The sequence below is a fragment of the Triturus cristatus genome, chromosome 4_2 (genome assembly GCF_964204655.1).
Source record: "Triturus cristatus chromosome 4_2, aTriCri1.1, whole genome shotgun sequence".
Classification (NCBI taxonomy): Eukaryota; Metazoa; Chordata; class Amphibia; order Caudata; family Salamandridae; genus Triturus; species Triturus cristatus.
Genome location: NC_140586.1, coordinates 228,010,582 through 228,018,571, shown reverse-complemented (window position 1 = coordinate 228,018,571; position 7,990 = coordinate 228,010,582).

The following is a 7,990-nucleotide window of genomic DNA, read 5'->3' as shown; positions in this document are numbered from 1 at the left end:
TACAAATTCTTAATTAAGAATGCAAAGCTAGAATGGGAACAGGAAAAGTGGGAGAAATTAACGAAATATCTGGCGAGCAGAGACTCAAGGAAATTTTGGCGCTGTGCAAACACAGGCTCAGAAGAGCTGGTCTCTGCGGTCGAACCCAACATTTCTGCTAAGACCTGGCAGGACCACTTCCAGTCCCTATATATGCCATCAGAGGGGACGGTGGTCGATCCTGTCCAAGCACAAATAAGTATACCCTTGAGTTCATCCCTATCCTTCTCACATAAAGAAGTCAAAGTAGCCATTATGGGTTTGGCTTCAGGAAAGGCACCGGGTCTGGATGGCCTTCCGGGAGACCTGTTTAAACAGGAACCTGAAGTCTGGGCACCATATTTTGTGTTTTTATTCAATTCTATTTTAAAGGGCATGAAGCTTCCTGATACTTGGCTGGGAGCAGAGATCGTCCCAATTTTTAAAAAGGGCTCGCCTCTGCTCCCAGCCAACTATAGACCAATTAGTCTCATAGATGTCTCCCAAAAATTATTTGGGAGACTTATTCTTAATCACTTACAGGAGTGGATAGATGAATCAAACATCATGAGCACATATCAGGCTGGCTTTAGGAGGAAAGTCTCCACCATTGATCAGATTTTTAGATTAAACTGTATCCATTGGAAAACTGTTTTAATAGAAGGTGGCACTTTGTATACTATTTTCGTTGACTTACGTGCCGCATTTGATTTAGTCCCTCGGGACAAACTTTGGGGAGTCCTGGACGACATGGGGGTTCCCAATGATATATTAGCCATCTTAAAAAGACTCCACTTGGGGAATTATGCAAGGGTGAGGTTTGGAAGGGGGGGCACCTTGACTGACCGATTCCCCGTTGACAGGGGGGTTAGACAGGGCTGTGTGCTGGCGCCGACTCTGTTCTGCCTCTTTGTCAACGGGGTGATCGACCATTTAAATGCGCTGGAAAACATTGATGCTCCTAGACTCGGAGGCACAGGGGTACCTGCTATTCTTTTTGCAGATGACACCCTGTTGCTCTCAAAGTCTCCAATGGGTATCCAGCGGATCCTTGATGGATTCGCAAATTTCTGTGCGATTCGGGGGTTGGAGATCAATGCTTCGAAGACCAAGTACATGATCTTCAACCCCCCCCAGAAATTACGTCCCAACCCCACACTAGGACCCATCAGGCTGGAAAGGGTCTCCAAATTTGAATACCTAGGGATAACACTAAATGAGTCCATGACTTGGGACTCACATTGCACTAAGGCTAGACTCAAACTAACCCAAATGACAGGTGGTCTGGCAAGGATGTCCCGTGGTTTGACCTATCAGCCACTTTCCTCTCGGCTACAGATTTACAGGATGCAAGCAAAAGGGGCAGTGATTTATGGTGCTGAATTATGGGGGCATTCTGCCACCCATACTCTTCAGGTCACTGAGAACAATTTTATTAGACAATTAGCAGGGCTCCCGTCTAGCACCCCTCTTTTACCACTGAGACTGGACCTAGGCCTAAGACCGATTTTGGAAGAATTAAGTCTGAAACCGCTATTGTATTGGCAGAGACTATGGTCGGTTCCAGAACTGTCTAATTATAGAGCCGAGCTACAGGAAATATTGAGACTGCGTAATCCTGTACGGCTTCCTTGGCTCAGACATGTCAAACAAATATGCGAGGTATTGGGCAGGCAAAATTTATGGTCCGACCCAGAAAACATCTGCCCTAGAACTGCACGAAAGTCTCTCTCAAAAGTCTATCATGAATATCAACTGCGTACTAACATAACCAACGCAGAGGAGAGATCTCTGACGGGCAAATTCTTGGCGGTAAAAGACTTATATCTCCAGGAGGATGTTTTTGACAATATTGCCCCCCCTATATCCAGGAAACTCTTTCTGCAGTGGCGGTATGGCACCCTTCCTCTCAAAGCGCACACTGCACGATGGACAAATACTGAGAGCTCACTCCAATGCCCAGCTTGTGACTACTGGAGGGAATGCGATTTGCATATAATATTCTTCTGTCCAGCATACAGGAAAGCAAGAAACTACTGGCTTGTCCCAATACTGAGAAATCTGGGCTTTAGGCGCTATTATCCTGCTTACAGGATCTTGAAAAGCGATCTGTCTGCCCCAATTGTTTTTGCGTTGGCAAAATTTTTAACTTCAATGTGGCGCAGACGCACCCAGTGTATTAAGTTATTGAACGAATGATGGTTTTACAAATTGTTAAATTAACTGCAAATTATACTGTATTCCAATGCTATGAATTTTTTTTATGCTGTAACTCTTTTATGGTCCAAGTGACCGAAATAAAGAACAATTGAATTGAAATTGAATTTGTTGGTTTGTTAAAATTGAAGTTAAGGGAGTTACCTCCTGATAGAAGGCCTGATCGACTGTGGACAGGGGTTGTTTGACAGGAGTGATCTAAATTTCCGGGGATGTTAGGTCCCCCCATTCCTGTAGGCCTAAGTAAGAAAGGTTAATTGGGCCGCCTCGCCCTGAGTCATGTATAAATTCAGTGTCCTCCTTCGACTGCTCATAGTGGCCTTTTTCATATAGAATTACAGGTGCTTCAGTAGGCTGTTGAATGGTCTTGGTGGCCTCCGAAAGATGGAGGGAGACATTGGTGGTTTTTGGGAGGTCTTTTAAGTTGGGGCTGTTGAGGGCCACATTCTCTTGATTAGAATCCTGGCCTGGGCTTAGCGTGTAACTAGGCAGGGATTGCCTTCCCCTCTGATTTTTTGGAATAGTTGAGATGGTAGTGGACTTTTGAGATGACGATGGACCGGAAGGGAACTGCCCTGCCTTGCCTTCCTTTCATGCTAACGTATGCTGTTTGGCACGTTACATGCCAAAACTCTGTTGCTACCGCCTTCTCCGAGGGAAGAAGAGAGGTGGAGCAGTTATTTTGTGTAAAGAGATGCCTGCCTTTCCAGCGCGCTGTACGCAATATCGCCTGATAGGAAATGCAAAGAAAACAAGCATTGGCAAAGCCAATAGGCTTCGCATATGAGCTATTGGCTTCGTAAATTTATTCGAGCTATGTTGTACAACAGGGTTACTGCTGTGCACATGCCTGAAAGTTGGGGGTGGTGGGAGAGCGCTACGACGCCGCCAGCACTAACCACGAGGGGTAGTGGTCAGTTTTCTTTGTAATTATTCTCTGCCTTCACCAAAAAAGTTTATTAATCTTAAGTCTGATCTAAAGTTCGCCGTGTTAGCCCTCATGAAGACAGCACCAAAAAGGTCCTTCGGAGCAGGGAGTGCAACACAGTCTGCATCTGTGTAGCACTTTGAAACCCTTTAGGTGACTTTTGGGGGCTTTCTTCTGGGTTGGGGCAAGCAATGAAGGAGAGGGTGTTGTAACCTTCCAGCACACCAACTTAGTGCCAATATCGGCAACTCGCCCAACCAGAAAACCATAGCATGCAAATCATAAATAAACACACAAGACTCGTTTGTTGGAGACTATATTATGCTGCAGGTTTATTTCATACAAGAAATATGCCAACGTGGTGGGTTAACGTACGGTTGATCTAAGGGCAGGCAGTGTTGACTCACCTAAGCTGCCCTGCCCGCGTGATGAGCCATCTGCACCGTGGCCAACCCAATCAGTGCTACCCTTTTTGTGGGTAATCTCTCTCCCCTTTGAATACCGTGGACCACCAGTCCACCCCTTTACTTATGCCCTTTTGGGGGCGAAGCGTGTTTTAGGCAAGCCCCCGGTTGCTCAGGCTCACAACTGCCCGAAGGACTAGCGGGGCGCCGTCATTTCCTCCAGGGTCCTGCCGTAAAGACTTCTGGGGTTGTTTGGCATTTGCACTCTTCTTGTGCTCCTGAAGAGGGTACCCCTCTATACCATTCAGCCTCTGGAATGCCCTGTAACTCTGCCTGCAACCAAATTAACAAGTTATCATCATTCCTACACCAGCAACACACTTCAGCTGACATGCCGGGTATGTGGTAGGGAGGGTGACGGCGTGGATAGTCAGCGCAAAAGGAACACCGGATGGGCGGGGCTGGGTAGAAGTACCTTGCCCCCTCACTACTTGCTGAAGCGTAGCTTGCACCAGAATTCGGGGACCCAACAAGGATCCCAACAACTAGGCCAGTTGGGGTGCCAGAAGTGGCACTAAGGTGGCCGCCCTCCTAAGGGGCCCACTGCTTGCGCCGCGGGCAGCCTCAGAGTTGCAAAGTACTTTACTGAGAAATCTTATACAGCTTCATAAACCTGTCCCAGCACAGGTGTAGTCCAGCATCATCTCCAACAAACATTCTAAACAACACCTTAAGTATAAGGAATGGAAACACCATTCTAATTCTACCCCCACATTCTACTTACTTATTTATTTATAAAGTTTTATATAGCGCGAACAAGATCCAGGGGGATATCAGAGCGCTTTACATTAGGACGGAAGGAAGGACATAAATGCAAAGTCGACAACAAGTAGTAGTAAAAAAAAAAAAACAAGCAGGAATTGTTACTAATTCAGGGACAGTTGCACCATGGAGGGTCATACAATAAACAAGTTTGAGCGGGCCCAGAGGGGAGCGTTGTGCATGGAAAAGAGGAGCAGTAACAGATGATGGTACAATGGAAGTAGGAATAATGCCTCGATTAGGTGAGCCCTGCCCAATCAGGGTAAGAATTTATTCATTAAGAATCTTTTGGCTTCCAATTTGAATGCCGTCGTTGCAGAGATTCTGCGTACTTCTGGAGGAAGAGAGTTCCAAATCTTTGGGGCAGCGCCGGAGAAGGCTTTGTGACAGGTTCTCTTTTTCTTAAGGATGAGTGGTTTCAAGAGTAAAGTATTGGCACTCCTTGAGGCTCTTGCCCCACAAGAAAGCTAAAGTTTTTGCGCTAGGTACCTGGGAGAATTGAAGTGAAGAGCTTTGTGCGTCAGAACAGCAATCTTTAACTGAATACAAGCTTCAAAGGGCAGCTATTTGAGAGATTTTAGGACTGGGGATATGTGCTCATTTCGCTTTGAGCCTGTAACCAGTCTAGCCACGGAGTTTGGTGACACTCTTAGAGGAGCCAGAATGTATTTGGGTAGGCCGCAGAGGGTCGCGCTTCCGTAGTCAAGCCTCGGCAGGACAAGCGTTTGGACCACCTGCTTGAAATCGTTTTGTGGAAGAAAAGGTTTGATCTTCCTGAGTGTCCTCATCAAGTGATTTTCTCCCTTGCAGACCCTACTGATGTGATTTTTCATGTTCAGGTGCTAGTCCAGGGTGACTCAGAGTGATTTGGCTGAGTCTATGATAAGAGGAGTGCAGATGAAGGCAGTGAGGTGATTCAACCAAAGGTCAAGGTTGGGGGTGTTGTTTGGAGAGGAGTTGACCAAGAATTCCGTTTTGGAGGTGTTGAGCAGGAGATGGTTCTCATTTAACCAGTTTTGAGTAGAGGATAGGGTCGTGTTGAGAGAGATGAAATTCTCTGGGGAAGAAATTTTCACATAGATTTGCGTATCGTCCGCATACATATGAAAGAGAGTGTCCGTGGAGTTTAAAGAGTTAGCTAATGGTTCCAATAACAGGTTGAAGAGGATAGGAGATAGGGCGGACCCTTGGGGAACCCCCATGTGAACTGGAGAGGGCTGAGAGAGAGAGTGGTTTGCCTTGACCCTTTGAGATCTGTAGTGGAGGAAGGATGAGAACCATTGCATCACCTGACCAGAAAAACCCCTCCTGTTTTCCAGAATGGAAAGGAGGTTGTCATGATTAACCGTGTCGAATGCTGAAAAAAGGTCCAGGAGGATCAGGAGGCAGGATTCGTTTTGGTCAAGCATTTTTAAAATGTCATCCATAACGTGAATGAGCGCCGATTTGGTGCTGTGCCCCTTCCGAAAGCCAGATTGATGCTGGTCAAGGAGTTGGTACTCCTCTATGTGAGCACAAAGTTGGGATTGAACGCCTTTTTCAATGAGTTTCGCTAAGGTGGGAATGTTGGAGATAGGACGGAAGTTATTGAGATCAGCGTTGTCTGCGTTGGGTTTTTTCAGTATAGGTGAAACCTGAGCTGCCTTTAGGCAATCGGGGATCGTGCCTTGAGAGAGTGAAGCGTTTACAATCCTTGTCCAGGTGGGGATGAGAACATTCTTGATTTCTTTGAAGATGGCTGGGGGCAACGGATCATTGAAGTGGTTGGATGGGTGTGAGCGTGGGGGAAGGGCGGGCCGGATACACAGACGCGGAGGCTGGATGTAATGTGCAATCATTAGGGTTTTTATTCAAGTCAACAGGTTCACGGGGTGATTTATATACAGTGGACTCCTTTCTTCCTCTCGTGACTTCTCTCTTTCTTCTGCTTCTTTGGGGTTGTTCTTCGCGATGGTACTCTTCTCCGTGATAGCTGTTCCTGTCAACAGGGTGGGCTTGCGGAGGCTCACGCAGAGGGGAGAGACAAGAAGAGGAGCCGTCAGCTATTTTCACTACGATTTAGCTACACCAGTCACCTCACCCGGTTGGTGCACAAAACAAAAGGATACGTGCCAAACTGAGAGTAAAACTCCCAAAGGGGCTTTTAGGGATGAGGGACGTAAGATCTATAGGTCGCCAAGGGCCTGGGTATAGGTGGCTATGAGCAGCCTAACAAAAAGAAAACCAAAGGTAGGTGGTGCAAGAGGACGGAGAGTGTGATTCCGGGTTTGTTATGATCTGTGCCCCTCGTGCTATACACCGCCCCCCTCCCTACCCCACCCCCGGTACTATACAACCACCCGCCGCCCTTTCCCCCCCTATTTCCTGTATTGCTGGACTCACCGGCTCCGCCGCAACCCTCCAGGGATGTGGCCACTCTCCAGCGTCCTCCGGTGGGCTCCACCAATCCTCACTCCACTCGTCCTCGGCTTCAGGTCCGTCTGCGTCCTCCGCTTGGTCGTCGTTTTCCTCCACTTCTCTCTCGCTCCGGCTCGCCTGCTCCTTTCCCTTCGTCTCTTCTCCTGCAGTGTCGCGCCGTTCCTCGGATCTCCTCAGTCTTTTCTCCGGTCTAGTGCTTCCTGTTCCGGGGTCAGTCGTGACGACTTCCGCTGTACTCCGCCTCGGGACTGGCTCCTGGAGAGACACATGACACGGGGGTGGGGTTATCGGGGTCGGAGGAGGTTCCCACTGCTTCGGTAGGGATTGCGGACGATCTCCAGGCTGGTACCCTCGACATACAGGTATCGTGCTGTCGCGCCTATGCGCCGCCTCACATCCCCTTTCCCTAGCTGTCTTTCTTGTAGGGGTGGTGTCCATAGGGTACCATGACAGGAAGTCCACGTTTGTTTGTTCTGTGCCCTTTCGGTGTTTTGTGCTAAATCTGTAGGGTTGTAGGGACAAGAACCAGCGTAGTACCCTTTCATTGTGGCCTTTGTTGCGGGCTAACCACTCCAATGGGGCATGATCGGTAAATAGGGTAAATTCCCGTCCTTCTAGATAATATCGAAGGGACTCGATAGCCCATTTGATTGCGAGCGCCTCTTTTTCAATGACTGCATAGTTTTCCTCTCGCGGGTATAGTTTCCTACTGATATACAGGATGGGTTTCTCTTCGCCCTGGGCACTGCGACAGGACAGCGCCCAGACCGTGGTCTGACGCATCTGTTTGTAAGAGAAAGGGGAGGGAGTAATACCGACTGGTAAGCACCGTATCCATCGTTAGAGCTGCTTTCAGGGTTTCGAAGACTTTGGTCAATCTAGAGGTGGGTTGGCGTAGCTGGGCTTCGGTGTTTACGTTTTTTTGCAATAAGTCTGTGAGGGGAGCAGCGATTTGGGAAAAGTCAGGGATGAACCTCCGGTAGTAGCCTAGCAGGCCTAGAAATGCACGGAGATCTTTTTTTGTCTGGGGGAATGGGACCTGAGTGATGGCTTCTATTTTATTGCTCTGGGGCCTTATGACTCCCTCTCCCAAAAGGAATCCTAGATATTTCACCATTTGGGCTGCCAGGTGGCTCTTGGCCGGGTTGATCTTAAGGTTATGGCAGCCCAAAGCGCGAATCAC